This window comes from Trachypithecus francoisi, unplaced genomic scaffold, assembly GCF_009764315.1.
Source record: "Trachypithecus francoisi isolate TF-2019V2 unplaced genomic scaffold, Tfra_2.0 Lachesis_group4, whole genome shotgun sequence".
In the NCBI taxonomy this organism is placed as follows: domain Eukaryota; kingdom Metazoa; phylum Chordata; class Mammalia; order Primates; family Cercopithecidae; genus Trachypithecus; species Trachypithecus francoisi.
Window position 1 is genome coordinate 137,537,598 of NW_022681469.1, and position 17,749 is coordinate 137,555,346.

Genomic DNA, 17,749 nt, shown 5'->3' on the forward strand with positions numbered 1-17,749 from the left:
TTAGAGCCATTTTCATTATGCTTCTGTGTCTCAGTCAATTTTCTGTGGCTATAACTGAACATACAAGACTGGGTAATTTATAAAGAAAAAAAAATTCTTTATTTGAATCCTGTAGGTTGGGAAGTCCAAAGTCGAGGGGCTGCATCTGGTGAGGGCCTTCTTACTGGTGGGGACTCTACAGAGGCCTGAGGTGGCAGGGGCCTTCACACAGTGGGGGACTCACAACAGATGGCCCAACTGGCTTTACAACAGACCCACTTTTGTGATAACTAACCCCCTTGCTCAACAACCCATTAATCCATTAATCTACTCAATCATAAATAGGTTAATCCATGCATGAGGGCAGAGTCCTCTTGACCCAATCATCTCCCAAAAGTCTCACTTCTCAACACTGCTGCATGGCAGACTAAGTTTCCAACACATTAACTTTTGGGGACACACTCAAACCATACCACTATGTGATATTCTAGAATAGGGGCTCTTTCTCTAGGGACTCGGGGCCCCTAGGTCCGAGTTTCTAGAAGTTTGTCTAGAGGCCACCTGCATTGCAATTACGAGGCAGTGTCTGTTCTCTTGCAGGCTCCTGGGCCTCTTCCTGAGATCCCTTAGATTGCTATTTTTGAGGCTGGAGTTTGAAAATTTGCATTATAACAAGCTCTCTGGCTATCATATTATGTATGTTATAGTTTGAGAACTACTTCTCTAGAGTTTCAGGGTTGAAAGCTGCCTGAAATTGTAGGCAAACATTTTTGCGATTTGCATACTAACTTTTTTTCTGTGGCATTCGGTGTATTTGGAACTATTAATCTAGAAAACAGAAGCTTGGACCCTGGAAGAATACTGCTCTCTCACACATTTGGGATTGAGTGATTCAGCTTCTGTGGGAAATGATGCCCAGAGAGGCTTAATGAGAACTTTCTAGGAGAGTCCCAGCACTCTCCTCTCTAATCATTGGTGGTGGGGCCTTCCACAGTGAATCTACCAGTACACAGGTCTGATCATGTCACCCTTCTTTCAAAAAAGTCATGTGATCCCCAGTACCTAATGGCCAGAACCCCAGGATCTGAGCCTGACCCCAGGGCAGTCTAGACTGAGTTTGTCCCTCATCAAGTTTTTCAGTGTATTCCCTATAGTCATCTTTCCTGTGCTGTCTTCCAGCCAGGATTTGAGCCAGTCACCCTTTTATTCTTCATGTGTTGCGGTTTTAAAAAAGACTGTGGATTCAGACAGCTTGAGCTCTAGCCCTGGCCCTGCTACTTGTCAGCTGTGTGAGTCTAGCCAAGTGACTTAATCACTCTGAGCCTTCATTTCATGCTTAATAATATAAGAAAAATAGCACCTACTTCAACCCGTTTTGTGAAGGTTAAATGAGTCTGTGTGAACATGAAGCTTAGCACAGCGTCTGGCACAAACACTTTGGCTGGCACCCTTCCTCTCATCTCACTGCCTTCTCCCCTTCTCTACGGATCCCAGACCTATCCCTCTCCTCCTGAAGTCTTCTCAGTTCTTCCCTTTACTCCCCTGCAGGAGGCACTGCTCCCTCTTCTGAATACTGGTAACACATTATTTTCATCTTTCTTTAGCACTTAACCAATCCTGACTTTGTGAACTTTTCAGGCATCTTTTTTATCTCCCCTGCCCCTGTGGGCAGGGTTTTTTTGGTTTGGTTTCGTTTTTGAGACAGAGTCTCACTCTGTCACCCAGGCTGGAGTGCAGTGTCAAGATCTCAACTCACTGCAAACTCTGCCTCCTGGGTTCAAGCAATTCTGCTTCAGCCTCCCAAGTAGCTGGGTCTACAGGTGCCCGCCACCATGCCTGACTAATTTTTGTGTTTTAGTAGAGACAAGGTTTCACCGTGTTGACCAGGCTGGTCTCAAACTCCTGAACTCAAATGATCTGCCCGTCTTGGCCTCCCAAAGTGCCGGGATTACAGGCGTGAGCCACTGCACCTGGTCCGCAGGGTTCTTATCTAACTATCCCCATGAACCCAGCCACAAGCTTTCTTGCACATTGGAACTTGGTTTTAATGCTATTCATGATAGAGAGGAATTTAGTGTAAGATGTATTCCATGTTACCCAGGAATTTACTGGATTAAATAAGCTTCCACTTCATAACATGAAAGTGCCAAATATCAAGTGATCCTCCAGCTTGGCCTCCAGAGAGCTTTCTGCAAAGCTGATGCTTTCTATGATAGCTCACATGTGTTGAGCTCCTTGATACTTATTAGGCACTGGTCACTGTGCACAGCACTGCCTCCTCACACTCACCCCTTGACTTGGGTTCTCTCACTTCCCTAATTTAAAGGTGAGAAAGTGGAGGTTGAAAGATGGAAAGAAACATGTCCAAGGTGCCACAGCTAGAGGCTGGGCAGCAAGGGGGACTATATGCTTTGAATCACTGTGGTTCACTACCATAGCTGCTGTGGCTTCCTCAACTCCAGCCCACTTGGACCTTCAAGTCTTACAAAGATCCTTTCATTGTAGATTCTTTAAATTAAGGATGGCTTGTTAAAATGGAAAGCTCAACTGCAAAAGCAGCCTTTTCAGAACACTTCCTGAAAACATACTTTTTATGGAGCATGATACCTGATTCATATTCACCAAGCACTGAAAATAATATTGTCTGGAGAAAAAAGCCCTGGAGAATATCAACTACTTTCTTAGAAGTGCCAGGCCCTTCACGAGTAATACCGAGGAAAAAGAAAGCATTTTCTCCAGAATAATTCATCTCCTTTCCTCTGAAGTGAGAAACCATCAAAGTTGTTGACACTCAAAAGACACAGGTTCTTGCTTTCCACAGAAAATAATAAATGGAAAATAGCCAAACTAAGATGCTGGAGAGAGTGGCTGACAGCAGCACCCAAGGGCTCCAACTTGAATCGAGCTGTATTATTTGTGCAGCATCAAAGTGAAGCTGAAGTGTACAGCATTGAGAGCAAAGGAGACTGTAATATTAATAGAAGCCTCTTACTCCCAAGTCTGAGAGTTCCAAGTGTGGTAAAAATGGCAGCCTTTGCTTGAATAATACCATGCTTCAGTAGAAGTTCTTTGTGCTTAAGAGCTAGGTATAGTACTAAAATGGAATGGCTTTATATTTTACTGGTACCTGAACGTCTTAACATGGCTATGTTCACCCATTAAAAGAAATACCATTGGTTATTTGGGAGAATTGTATATTTGCTAAGTTTGTTGTTGTTGTTGTTGTTGTTGTTTTGTTTTTGCTGAGACAGCAAAAAACCTCTAAATGCAAGGTTTGTAGTTTTTAGTTTTAAGAACAAATGACTACAAAGAAGTGTTTTAAATACATTTAGTATTGCTTATTGTCTCTATTAAATACTGCAGCATAGAATATGACGGCCTTAATTTATACCTATGGAAAGTTAGTTAACATCCAAATTTTCCCAATAGTAGCCCATATCTCAGTGTTACATAAAAGAGCCTAAGGGAGAGTTCATTTTCAAAAACATGATTGAGATTTATTTATCACCATCTAAATCGACCCTGAAAGGTGCATTTATTAGATGTTATACAGGAACCTTTGCTTTGTCTGTGGAGGGTAAAATAATCAGACATCTCCAGCAACCTTAGATCGGACACTCTGATCCTGTGACCCCCAAATCAATAGAGGAGTTTCACAACTGCACTTGCCAGTTTACCTTATCCTGCCCTTAGCAGAGTTGGTAACATTCACTTTTATGCAAGATGCACCTTGCAGAGCCTAAAAGAACAAAAGATGGGGACATCACCAACTTATAGCACAGGTTGTGTGACTGTGTTTGAGCTTGCAGGTAATGAATGTTTTCCCAGGATTACTTTCACTGCACTGTGGCTCCTGGGACAAGCTGTGTAGGTAGAGTCATCCAGCTTCCACCCCCTTTAATGGTTGGAGGGTGCATAAAGAACTTGAGGATTTTGAGTAATCAAATTGACTTGTATTTTTTATTGTTTTCTAAGTTTTATTTTATTTTTAATCGATACATAATAATTGTACATATTTATAAAGTACAGTGTGATGTTTCAATACATGTGCACATTGTGTAATGATCAAATCAGGGTAATTAGCAAATCCATCACCTCAAACATATATAATTTCTTTGTAGTGAGAATATTTATAATCCTTTCTTGTAGCTATTTTGAAATAGGCAATACATTATTGTTAACCATAGTCACCCTACTGTGCAATAGAATAGCTGAACTTATTCCTCTTAACTGTAACTTTGTAACACATTGACCAACCTCTCCTCATTCCTCTCTCTCCCCTAACCTCCCAGCCTGTGATAACCACTATTCTACTCTCTTCTTCCATGAGATCAACTTTTTAAGATTCCACATATGAGGGAGTTCATGTGGTATTTGTCTTTCTGTGCCTGGCTAATTTCACTTAACATAATGTCCCCTAGGTTAATCCATGTTGTGGCAAATGACACAATTTCATTCTTTTTTATGGCTGAATAGTATTCCACTGTGTACATATACCATACTTTATCCATTCATCACTTGATGGATACTTAGGTTTTTTCCATGGCTTGGCTGTTGTAAATAGGGCTGCAATAAATAAGAGAGTGCAGATCTCTTGGACATATTGATTTCATTTCTTTTGGATAAATATTCAGCAGTGGGATTGCTGGATCATATGGTAGTTCCATTTTAAATTTTTTGAGAAACCTCGATACTGTTTTCCATAATGGCTGTACAAATTTACATTTCCAGCAACATTGCATAGGGTTTCTTTTTCTCCACACCCCACCAGCACTTGTTTTCTTTTATCTTTTTGATAATAGTCATTCTAACTGGAGTGAGACAATATCTCATTTTAATTTACATTTCTCTGATGATTAGTGATGTTGAGTATTTTTTGACATACTTGTTGACTATTTGTATTTCTTCTTTTGAGAAATGTCTATTCAGATATTTTGCTCATTTTAAAATTGAATTATTTGGGTTCTCTGCTGTTGAGTTGTTTGAATTCCTAATATATTCTGGATATTAACTCTTTGTCAGATGTATAGTTTCCTAATATTTTGTCATACACTTTTTTTTTTTTTTTTGAGACAGAGCTGCACTCTGTCGCCCAGGCTGGAGTGCAGTGATGTGATCTCGGCTCACTGCAAGCTCCGCCTCCCAGGTTCGTGCCATTCTCCTGCCTCAGCCTCCCAAGTAGTTGGGACTACAGGTGCCCACCACCACATCTGGCTAATCTTTTGTATTTTTAGTAGAGACGGGGTTTCATCGTGTTAGCCAGGATGGTCTCGATCTCCTGACCTTGTGATCTGTCTGCCTTGGCCTCCCAAAGTGCTGGGATTACAGACGTGGCCTCTCATATTCTTTAAGTTCTCTCTTAACTCTGTTGATTATTTCATTTGCTGTGTAGAAGTGTTTTCATTTGATATATTTCCATTTGTCTATTTTTACATTTGTTGCCTGTGCCTTATTTAAGAAAATATTTAACCAGTCCAAAGTCATGAAACATTTCCCCAATGTTTTCTTCTAGTAGTTTCATAGTTTCTGGTCTTATATTTAAGTCTTTACTCCATTTTGAGTTGGTTTTGGTATATGGTAAGAGGTAAGTGTTAAGTTTCATTCTTCTGTCTATGGACATCCGGTTTTCTCAGCTCCATTTACTGAAAAGATTGTCCTTTCCCTGTGTATTTTTGGTCCCTTCATGGAAAAATCAGTTGGCTGTAGATATGTGGATTTATTTCTGGGCTCTCTATTTTGTTCCATTGGTCTATATGTCTGTTTTTATGCCAGTACCATGCCGTTTTGGTTACTATAGCTTTGCAGTATATTTTGAAGTCAAGTAGTATGATACCTCCAACTTTGTTCTTTTTTCTCAAGATTGCTTTGCCTATTTGAGGCGTTTTGTGGTTTCATACAAATTTTAGGATTTTTTCTTTCTATTTATGTGACAAATGGCATTGGTATTTTGATAGGGAGTGTATTAATCTGTAGATCACTTGTGGTAGTATGGTCACTTTTGGTAGTATCATCATTTTCACAATATTAATTCTTCGAATCAATGAACATGGGATATCTTTCTATGTATTTGTGTCCTCTTCAATTTCTTTCATCAGTGTTTTATGGTTTTAAATGTAGAGATCTTTCACTTCCTTGGTTAAGTTTTTCCTAGAAATAGATTTTTTTTTGGTAGCTACTTTAAATGGGATTGTTTTCTTGATTACTTTTTCAGATAGTTCACTATTAGCATATAGAAGTACTACTGATTTTTATATGTTGATTTTTATCACTATATCTTTATTTTAACGCAAGTTTTTATCAAATATTTTTGAGCATCTTCTAAGCTCAGTGCTCTGTGAAGGTAAGTACAGAGTTGTGGGGAAAAAGGCATATAAGATATAGTCTTTTGCGTAGTTACTCATCTACCATTTGCAGTTGACCTCACTACTTAGGTTATAATTGAGTTACGGTAACATCAGTCTCATAAACCTTTCCCCTGGGAAAACAGCTCTTCCACTTCTACCACAAGTCTCACTTCCCTGTCGACCTGGTAGGTGGAGCCAGGCTGGGGAATAGATACCTGATTTTCCTCCCTTATTCCTAGTTTTCCTGCTCCTGCCCGCAGGTAAAGATACTGCAAACATCCTCCACCCCCAATACACAATGTAGACTCATTATTAAGTAAAGTAATTTATCTACTATAGTCAGCATGAGTTAGTGTCATTGGTATGCTGGTAAACGTTTAAAACCTGGACAATTGTTGAAAAATGAAGAATATATATACACATACACTTATTTTAAAATATTGCTAATATAAAGGATGTGTAGCACACAGTTTACAAATAATAATAAAATGTAAAATCTTCTTTATATAAATTCTGTGAAGTCAGTTGATTTTCATTCAATGTTTACCTTGATTTTTGCCAAATTTCTGACAATCCATAGTCAATCTATGGTTACAACAGATGAATGAGTATAATTCAAATTGAATGTTGTTTGATACTTTCGTTTATCTTAACTAGTAAGACATATATTGGAACTTCACTTATTCTTCTGGAATGTGAGTAACTATTTTGCTAAGGATAGAATTTTTCAGAATACTGGAAGAATATATCATCAATGTTTTTTGCTATTTACAATATAACAAGTGTAGGCACACTTTTAAGTTTAATCTATGCTATTAACATTTTCTTCATCATTGTTTTAAGACTACACAATTAAAAAAAAAAAACAATAAATCAAGACATGATTTGCCAATTCTTTTTTTTTTTAATTTAATTTTTTTTTGAGACGGAGTTTCGCTCTGTTGCCCAGGCTGGAGTGCAGTGGCTAGATCTTGGCTCACTGCAAGCTCTGCCTCCTGAGTTCACGCCATTCTGCTGCCTCAGCCTCCTGAGTAGCTGGGACTACAGGCACCCACCACCACGCCTGGCTAATTTTTTGTATTTTTAGTAGAGACAAGGTTTCACTGTGTTAGTCAGGATGGTCTCAATCTCCTGACCTCATGATCTGCCCGCCTTGGCTTCCCAAAGTGCTGGGATTACAGGCATAAGCCACCGCCCCGCCAATTCTTACATTATATTCTCACCATGTCCAATTTCAAGCTATCAGTGTGATGCTACTGAACATTGACTTGGGAAGAGATACCCAGTAGCAAACCATTATATAGCTGTGATACTATGAAATATGTATTTGGTCTTCATCCCAATTTCCTGAGATAGAGTTTCTAAAATCCTTGGAATCTCTGGAGAAATAAGAGTGCTTTTTTTTCATGCTAAAGAAATGACTGGTTGCTGGACATCCCTAGATAGCTTCAAGATAGAGGCTGGTCATAAGAAAGAACATTAGAGGATTGGGACTTTCAGCACTACCCCTCAACTTCTGGGGAGGGGAGAGGGGCTCAAGGTTGAGTTGATCACCAATGGCCAATGATTTAACCAATCATGCCTGTATTCATCTGTTCTCACGTTGCTATAAAGAAATATCTGAGACTGGGTAATTTACAAAGAAAAGAGGTTTAGTTGGCTCATGGTTCTGCAGGCTGTCCAGGAAACATGACGGTGGCATCTGCTTGGGGAGGCCTCAGAAAACTTACAGTGATAGCAGAAGGTGAAGGGGAAGCAGGCAGGTCTTACATGGCTAGAGCAAGAGGAACAGATGCAGGGAGGTACCACACACCCTTAAACAATGAAATCTCAGGAGAACTCACTCACTATACGGTACCAAGGGAGCATGGTGTTAAACCATTAGAACCACCCCCATGATCCAGTCACACCCCACCCCCGCCAGGCCCCACCTCCAACATTGGGGATTACAATTTAACATGAGATTTGTGTGGGAATGTAGATGCAAACCATATCAATGCCCGTGCAGTGAAGTTTCCATTAAAAACCCAAAAGGACATGCATAGTGCGGGGGAAGGGGCTGACTTCCTGACGGCTGAACACATGGGGAGATTCCTGAAGGGTAGCACACCTAGAGAGGGCATGGAAGGTCCAATCCCCATGCCCCAGAGCTTGCTCTGTGTGTCTCCTGCATCTAGCTGTTCACCTGTATCTTCTGCAGTATTCTTTATGATAAACTGGTAAACATAACTAAAGTGTTTCACTGAGTTCTGTAAGCTCCCAGCAAATTAATCAAACTTGAGGGGTAAATGGTGGGAACTGGCTCAGAATTATAGGTGACAACCTACTTCTTGCAACTAGCATCTGAAGTGGGGCCAATCTTGTGGGACTGAGCCCTCAACCTGTGAGATATGATGCTGTCTCCAGGTAGAGAGTGTCAGAATTGAATCAGAGGACACTCAGCTAGTGTCTACTAGAGAATACCCTGAAAGACTGCTTGGTGGGGAAAAATCCCCACACATTTTGGTGGCCAAGGGTCACAGAAGTATTCTTTGCTGATTATTGTGTGAGAGTAGGAAAGAACACTTTGGCTTGTTTTTTTCTATATTTAATAGTAGAATTTCCATCATTATAGATTCAATACACACAGAATTACTTCAAAAGCACAGATGACTGTATAATGTAGTAAAATCATTAGGATATGATGAGGTTTTAGTATTTATTACATTTTCCTTTAATATAATTTAATTTTAAGTTATATAATCTAATTTGTAATAATGATTTCATGGTTTTATTTAACAATTGACATGCAAAATTTCTGAAAATTTAACAATCTTCTCTCACAAGGCAGTGTCAGCTGGCTCCAGCAAGCTGGAATGGGATATGGGTTAGATTGTATGTTGAAGAACCCTTAGATGTATTGCAGGAGAGGATGGGCCTATATTACTTGGTAGGTCCTGGATAACGGGTGGTTTCCAGAGCTCACTTGCTCAAAGATCAAGAGCAAGATAATCCTCACAGAGCTTCTTTGGGAATTTCATGTTTAGAAGTCACCTCTCTTAAACGGGAGGATTCTATTAGAACACACCTTCTCTGATTCATTTCTAACCCCTAGATGATTTATTTGCTTATTTATAAAACATAGCTCTAGCAGTTTGTGCTCATTATCTGTTTATGCTTTATAAATTACCTAAAAGCTCATAGCTTAAAGTAACGATTACACACCTATACCACATAACAATGTTTCAGTCAAAGATGAACCTTATGTGTGCTAGTGGTCCCGTTAAGATTATGATACCATGGCTAGACGCGGTGGCTCACACCTGTAATCCCAGCACTTTGGGAGGCCAAGGCGGGCGGATCACGAGGTCAGGAGATCAAGACCATCCTGGCTAACACAGTGAAACCCTATATCTACTAAAAATACAGAAAAATTAGCCAGGCGTGGTGGCAGGCACTTGTAGTCCCAGCTACTCAAGAGGCTGAGGCGTGAGAATGGCGTGAACCTGGGAAGCGGAGCTTGCAGTGAGCCGAGATTGTGCCATTGCATTTCAGCCTGGGTGACAGAGAGAGACTTGGTCTCAAAAAAAAAAAAAAGATTATACTATAATTTGTGCCTTTTGTACATTTAGATATACTTAGATGCACAAATACTTACCATTGCATTACAGTTGCCTTCAGTATTCAGAACAGTAACACGCGGTGCAAATTTTCAGCCTAACAGCTATAGGTTATATAGGTTATATTGTATAGTCTAGGTGTGTCTTAGGCTGAGCCATCTAGGTTTGTTTAAGTACACTCTAGGATGTTCACACAATGATACATTTCTCAGGACATATCCCAGCCATTAAGTGACATGACTGTATTGATTTTCTCACAGTTTCTGAGGGCAGGTGTCTAGAGTGGCTTATCTGGATGGCTCTGCCTCAGTCTCTCATAAGGTTGCAGTCAAGTTGTCAGTCAAAACTACAGTGTCTGAGGGCTTGACTGGTCTGCAGGGTCCTGCTCCTATGAGGACTCACCACATAGTTGTTTTCCTTGCTACGTGGACCTCTCCATAGGGCTGCTCAGTCGTCCTCACAACATGGCAGATGCCTCTTCCAGAGCAAATGATCACAGAAGAGAGCAAGTCAGAAGTCATGATGTCTTTTAAGACCTGGTCTCAGAAGTCGCACATCACTTCTGCTCTATTCTCTTCACTAGGAGTGAGTCACTAAGTGCAGCCTCTCAGGCTCCACCTGCTGAAGGTAGTGTCAAAGAATCTGTGGACATATTTTGAACCACCACATACCATAATTTTAGGTAGACTTTAGCTCATTTTGTTATTTTGATTCATGCTTTCAAATTTTAGGGTTTTTATTTTACTTTGTAATAGTTCATTATATTATCTATATTTTATTCCTTTAGACACTATTACCTTTTACTCATTCTAAAATAGTTTTTGTGACTTCTATTACTAATATGCCTAATTAATATTTGAAATTTTGATTTTATGTGATTGAATTTGGGCTTTTCATTCATAGTATAATTTGCTTTTTCTATATTACCTATGATAATCTTTAATAGTTGAATTTATTTCCAACTCCTTCAAGCTTGCCTTTCTTGTCTATTAGTCTGCCTTCTCACCCAATTTGACCAAATAGGTTCTTTTGATAATCATCAGATTCTTTTGGTAATTATAGGCAAGCTCCGACATTTATAGGAAGGTGGCAGCTCTGTATCTCCTACCCCAAAACTACATTAAAAAGTGATATGCTACAGCACAAGCCAGTCCCAGACTGAATTTGGTCACCTGTTAGCAAGCAAGCACTAAATGGCTGAATGTCCCATCCATGCACTCTGTGAAGACCCTACTACTGCCTTTTTGGCACCGTAGCACATACCTTGTAGGAAGGACTAATTCCAGCACAAACATAACAAATATCCTGGCTGGGCATGGTGGCTCACGCCTGTAATCCCAGGACTTTGGGAGGCCGAGGTGGGCAGATCACGAGGTCAGGAGTTTGAGGCCAGCCTGGCCAACATGGTGAAACCCCGTCTCTACTAAAAATACAAAAATTAGCTGGGCATGGTGGTGGGTGCCTGTAATCCCAGCTGCTCAGGAGGCTGAGGCAGGAGAATCACTTGAAACTGGAAGGTGGTTGCAGTGAGCCAAAACTGCACCATTGCACTCCAACCTGGGCAACAAGAGCGAACTCCGTCTCATGAAAAAAAAAAAAAAAAGCAAATATCCTGATGACAGGAGAGGCTTACCTTGCGGTGGGATCAGGTGAGGGATGTTCTCTGGGCACAGGGCAGAATGTGGTTCTAGACTGAGGATATCTCTTCAAAGGGATCATTTTCTTGGCTCACCAGTTTCTTCAGCCCCATTCATTCCAAGTTGGAGATGCCTGTATAATACTCTGGTTAATGAAAAGTTATTTCCAAATCCCATAGATCAACTAGCAGCCTCCTCTGATACAGATTTAGATTGAGGTTTTTGAAGGAAAGCCACATTCTGAACTGAAGACTCCTGTAGAAGCTAAATAACTTCTACGATTGGTGTGTGGGGATTTTAAATCAAGGAAATTCAGTGTTATTTACCCAATCCTAGGTTAATGGTTAAACTCAAGCACACCATCCATATGAAGGCATTTTAAAGCTAACTCCTGATAGATGGTGTGCTTGAGTGTAATCACTAACCTAGGGCTGTACCCTCTAAATGAGAATACTGTCTCGGTCAGCACTGACTAGGATCTGCTGTGAGAAACTCCAGAATCACAGGCGACTAAAATATTGACGGTGTTTCCTTGCTGGCTCGTAGCTGGCACCTCTGATATTGCTAGGCCCAAGGGAAATTAAGGGCTCTGAGGAGTTCACTAAAAATTAAATGTACTGGCTGGAAATGACACATGTTACTTTGGCTCACAATTCATTGACCAGATGAGCCTCCTGCCCCCAAGCCACATCTGGCCAGAAAGAGCAATCCTGCGAGTGGCTGGAGGGGGAAGAACTGGGGATACTTGGCCAACAGTACACTGCCTTCTGCTAACACCCTCCTGCCATCTTGTCATGGGAGTTAGAAACAATTCATAAAAAGTCATTGGTGAATATCGATTATAATTATAGGACTGGTTCTTTTCAACAGCCCACACTTAAGCCAATCTCTGGATTCCTAGAAGCTCTCTTTCCTCTGTCATGAATCCTGAGTGATGCCCACAGGGTGAGGCACACTCGGCTAATCCTACACTCATTCGCTTCCTTTCTCACAGTTGAGCTGAATGCTTAGAGGCAGCTGTGTGTTTGCCCAAGCTTGTTTATGCCAGTAATACTTACTTTTACAATGACATAATTTAGTTAAATAGTACATAATATTATAAAATATAAGGACAGCAAGAAAGAATGAATCTCTTTTAAAATTGCTACTGAAATAGGAACTGAATAGGCCATATCATAGCTACTCAGATTTTAATGTGCACACAGACCACCCAGAGAGCTTGGTAAGGGGCAGATTCTGTTTCAGTAGGGGAGGATGGAGCCTGAGACTTCGCATTTCTAATTAGCTCCCAGGCCATAGGGACACTGCTGCTCCACAGATGACACAGGGAATAGCAAAATATGAGACTGTTACAAAAGCTTATTGGAAAATCATTAAAATACAAAAAGAGATTGCCTGCAGGTCGCTTTGTTAGTACTTTAAGTTATCTAAGAGCTCACTCCACTTTGAAAAACCTAGACCTGGATATCATGAAGCTGCTGCTGCTTGTAAAGATAATGTGAATCCCATTTAGTAAAACACATTAAAAAAAAAGAGAGAGAACTTGACCTTATTATGAAAAATAAATACATAGGGTTAAAAGTTTCTGGAGGCATTTTATTGTTTTTAAGTGATCCATTACTTAAGAAAACTTTTTGCACTGAAGAAGAGAGTTTCTATCATATTGTATTAAATGCACAATTACCAATGGAAGTTGATAACAAAACTTTTGGCAATTAACCAGACTTTAAGCAGATACATCTCATAAAATGTCAGTCAAAGTCACCTCACTGCCCAGCTCCAAAAGTGCCTGGTACATAGATTACAAGAGCAGACCTACAACAGATTTTGAATCTCGGGGCTTTTGGTATATTGTTTTGTTTTCTAAGAAGGGGAAGGTTAGTAACATTCGATATTTCAGGAGCCAATATTGGGAGAGAGAAAAACTTGCTGAGGGTATTCAAAGCAAATAAATGCTCTTTACTTCTGATATTTCTTTCACACACCCGTGGTCACAGCTATGGAAATTTTTGTTGTTGTTGTTTGTTTGTTTGTTTTGTTTGTTTTTTGAGACAAAGTCACACTCTGTCACCCAGGTTGGAGTGCAGTGGTGCGATCTCGGCCCACTGCAACCTCTACCTCCTGGGTTCAAGCGATTCTCCTGCCTCAGCCTCCTGAGTAGCTAGGGGATTACAGGCGTGCAGCACCATGCCTGGCTAATTTTTGTGTTTTTAGTAGAGACAGGGTTTCACATATTGGTCAGGCTGGTCTTGAACTCCTGACCTCATGATCCGCCTGCCTCGGCCTCCCAAAGTGCTGGGGTTACAGGCGTGAGCCACCGCACCTGGCCGGAAATGTGTTTTATAGTCACAGTGGGGGTGGGGAGGGATAATGTAATTCTTCATTGTACGACTAAATCCTGATAAGCTTGAGGGATTTTCCAAGGAAAAATGACAACGAAATACATTGATATAGGGGAGCCATGGATTGAGAACTATTTCTCATATTCAGTCGATCAGTGATATATTTGTGGAATAATTTCAGTCCTCATCTTTCTACGCTCTCTCCAAGGGCCAGAGAGCTTGCTGCTAAGGGAAAGATTGAGAAATGCTCCAACCATCCCAAATGGGGCAGTCTTAAGGTTTCCAAACAGACCCATCTGCACACAGATCCACTTCCCAGAATGCTCTCCCTCTATGTTCCAAACTCATCTCCTCCCTTATTCAAGGCCTCTAAGTTTATAAGGGATTGTTCTGTGCAAACTATTCCTTCCTGATTTAGACCCAGTCTTGTTTCTGACTGCTAATAGGTCACTGCGTGACTTCATATCAAATTCCAAACTGGAGTCTGTCTCAAGTATTAATACCATTCTGTGAAAGGCAAGAATATTCTCCCCCTTCCACAGCTGTGTAGTGAAGGTGCAAGTACCCACCAAGCAAGGTATCCCAGAAATCACAAAACAAAAAGGCTCATAGACCAAATTGAGATGCTTGAATCCCACAGTTTACTAAATGAATATAAAACACAAACAATCGAAAACTATGGGGTAGATTAACACACTTGGGGGAGATATATATATATGCAGGAGGAAGGCCCACACTACCTAAATCCTGGGCTAGTCAAGTTCATGTGTCCTGTCTGTCTGCCACAGGAGCCTTGTCCAATGATGGTGTCATTAAGATGCCAGAGTTGAGTTTAAGCAAGAGTACTCCCAGACTAGAAGGTAAGTGAGGCTGCTGACATACCTTACCTCTATTACAGCGATGTAGCCAGCATATAGCTGTAGCTTGCCAGTTAGCTGCGAAACTGCCATGCTTTCTGATTGCACCTCTTGGACAAAACACATGCAGAGCCAGAATGGGGACATACTAGGTGTCACCAGTGGATCATCAATGTCAGGTGTGACCCAGCTGTCACCCACAGGTGTGTGCTCATAACTTGGTCTATGCATCCTTTTCTAGATCTAAGTAACACATTTTTGCTGTCATATATTCCATTTTCTACTTTTAGCATTTCAGGTTTCTAATTTACTGTCAGCATTTAGCATATATGATTAATTCTGCCCAGGCCTCACAGGCCATTTGCTTACTCACTGTCGGGACTTAACACAGACTACGAGATTCTCCTGTGGCATACAAACCACTTGCTAACTCACTATCTATGCTTTTACATTGCTTATGTAATGTACTTAATTTGCTTTTCTTGTCTTAATTTGCTTGCTTTTCATCCACTTAATTTGCTTTTCTTGTCTTCTTCAGCAGAATCAAATAATCTCAAATAATACAGCAAACTCATATTATGCAGTAGCATAGGAGGACTGATGGAAAACACAAAGTACAAAACACATTTTTGATGGCTTAGCCAATAATTAGTGCTTCTTTAAAAAGTGACACATGATTCATTTAGAAGAAATAAGACCTAATATTACTAGATCAGTAGGGTGACTATCATTAACATTAATTGGGTGTACATTTCAAAATAGCTAGTAGAGAATAACTTGAATGTTCCTGGCATAAAGAAAAGATAAATATTTAAGTTGATGGATATTCCAGTTACCCTGATTTGATTATATGAATGTATCAAATTATTATTACTTTCACACCAACCTAATATGACATGTACATTGAATATACATATATCTGATATGTATCAATAAAAATGACTAAATAAGTAAAGATAAACATCATAAAAAGAAAAAAGTGGTACATTATTGAAGATTCTTTTAATAAATTCAACTAAATCTCCTAATTATATTAATAACTTATGCATGCTTATTTTAGGACATTGGAAAATATAGAAAAGTATAAAGAAAAAAAACATTGTCCTTAATGCTACCAGCTGGTAACAATCAATGTCAACATTTTGGTATACTTTATTTTTTAGATCTTATTTTAATAGATATCTTTCCCCATCTGTTTAGGTTGTACATACATTTCTATATCCTTGCTGTCACAGGGCAAACCCCAAAATTGGGATTCAGCCTAGAAGGCCACCTGGGCTCTTGGCTTTACACAGGAAGGAATTCAAGAGCCGGCTGACAGGGTAAAGAGAAAGCAAGTTTATTAAGAAAGTAAAGTAATAAAAGGGTGGCTACTCCATAGGCAGAGCAGCCCCAATGGCTGCTGGCTGGCTGTTTTTATGGCTATTTCTTGATTATATGCTAAATAACGGGTGCATTATTCATGGATTTTCCAGGAAAGGGGAGGGGAATTCCTGCAACTGATGGTCTCCCTCCCTTTCACGCCATATAAGGTAACTTCTGGACATTGCTATGGCATTTGTAAGCTGTCATGGCATTGGTGAGAGTGTCTTTTAGCATGCTAATGCATTATAATTAGTGAATAATGAGCAGTGAGGACTACTAGAGTTTCATTTGTAGCCATCTTGGCTTTGGCAGGTTTTGGCCGGCTCCTTTACTGCGTCCTGTTTCATCCGCAGGATCTTTGTGACCTGTATCTTGAGAAACCAGTCTTGCCAAACTCCTATCTTATGCCCTTTTTCCAAAATATTATATATGTATTGTATCTTCCTATCTTCACGTGTTTTCTTTTTTTTTTTTAAATGGAGTCTTGCTCTATTACCCAGGCTGGAGTGCAATGGTGCAGTCTTGGCTTACTGCACCCTCTGCCTCCCAGTTTCAAGCAATTCTCCTGCCTCAGCCTCCTAAGTAGCTGGGATTACAGGCGCCTGCCACTACACCCAGCTAATTTTTGTATTTTTAGTAGAGACAGGGTTTCACCATCACCAGGCTGGTCTTGAACTCCTGACCTCAAGTGATCCACCCGCCTCAGCCTCCCAAATTGCTGGGATTACAAGCATGAGCCACTGCACCTGACCACTTCACATATTTTCTATCTAGTGGGAGACTGCCTTTCCCTGGCACTGGCTGCAACCAATTATTATTTTAGAGAGATAGTTAACAACTGCCTGACCTTTGCCTGAAGGTTACATACAGGCTGACATTCCTGGGTGGCCTCTCCTGCTCTGTTCATGTCTGCCTAACTATGTACTCTAACAGAAAGACCTAGTAAGGGAAGGAGATTCTTTGCAGACTGTGAATGCCCCCCACAAGAGATGGCTTTGCAGGGCCATTTCAAAATATGTCAAAAAATGTATTTTGGAGTAAAATACTTTGATTCCCTTCAGCACTGGCTATGTGTTCTGTGATGCTATGCAAACATGTTTGGAATTTGGTAACTTATTGTTACAAAGAGTCTGTTATGTCAGTCTTGGGATCTCTATTTTAATGTTAATGCTGGTCAGTTATGCCTGAACTCCAAAGGGAGGAGGGTATCGTGAGGCGTGTCCCGTATGGCCTGAACTGGTTTGTCAGGTTTCTTTGGGTCCTCTTGGCCAAGTGGAGGATCTGTTCAGTCAGTTGAGGGACTTGGAATTCTATTTTTTGGTTTATAAGACCATGGTAATTTCTGTATTTAGTCAGCATTTAATCACTAAATCTTAATCTTAGTAGGCATTTTTTAAAATGCCGAACTAAAGTGAGATTTTCTCTTCCTTAAAAATCTGAGATTCTCATTCATTCTCTGATCAGTTCAGATGCAGTGCATGAAAAACTGTAAAGTTAGTATTACAGCTATTTTAGAATTTGTCTAGCAGGTTTTCCGGTCTTTACGGGAAAGCCATCCTTACCCTAAAAAAGAAAGAAAAACCATAAACCTGTGTGTGTGCTCCCTGGACCCTTCTTTTCTGTAAA

The 17,749-nt window shown here is 40.3% G+C and overlaps 1 protein-coding gene and 1 non-coding gene across 2 annotated transcripts in view; both read left to right on the forward strand.

The window, feature by feature from the left end:
• HECW1 (HECT, C2 and WW domain containing E3 ubiquitin protein ligase 1) overlaps window positions 1–17,749 on the forward strand; it is a 441,946-nt gene that overhangs the window by 45,770 nt on the left and 378,427 nt on the right. The gene's annotated exons all lie outside the window — the stretch shown is intronic.
• LOC117073841 lies at window positions 17,619–17,680 on the forward strand. The gene has a single exon (XR_004433398.1). It is a non-coding gene; the product is annotated as a U7 small nuclear RNA (small nuclear RNA).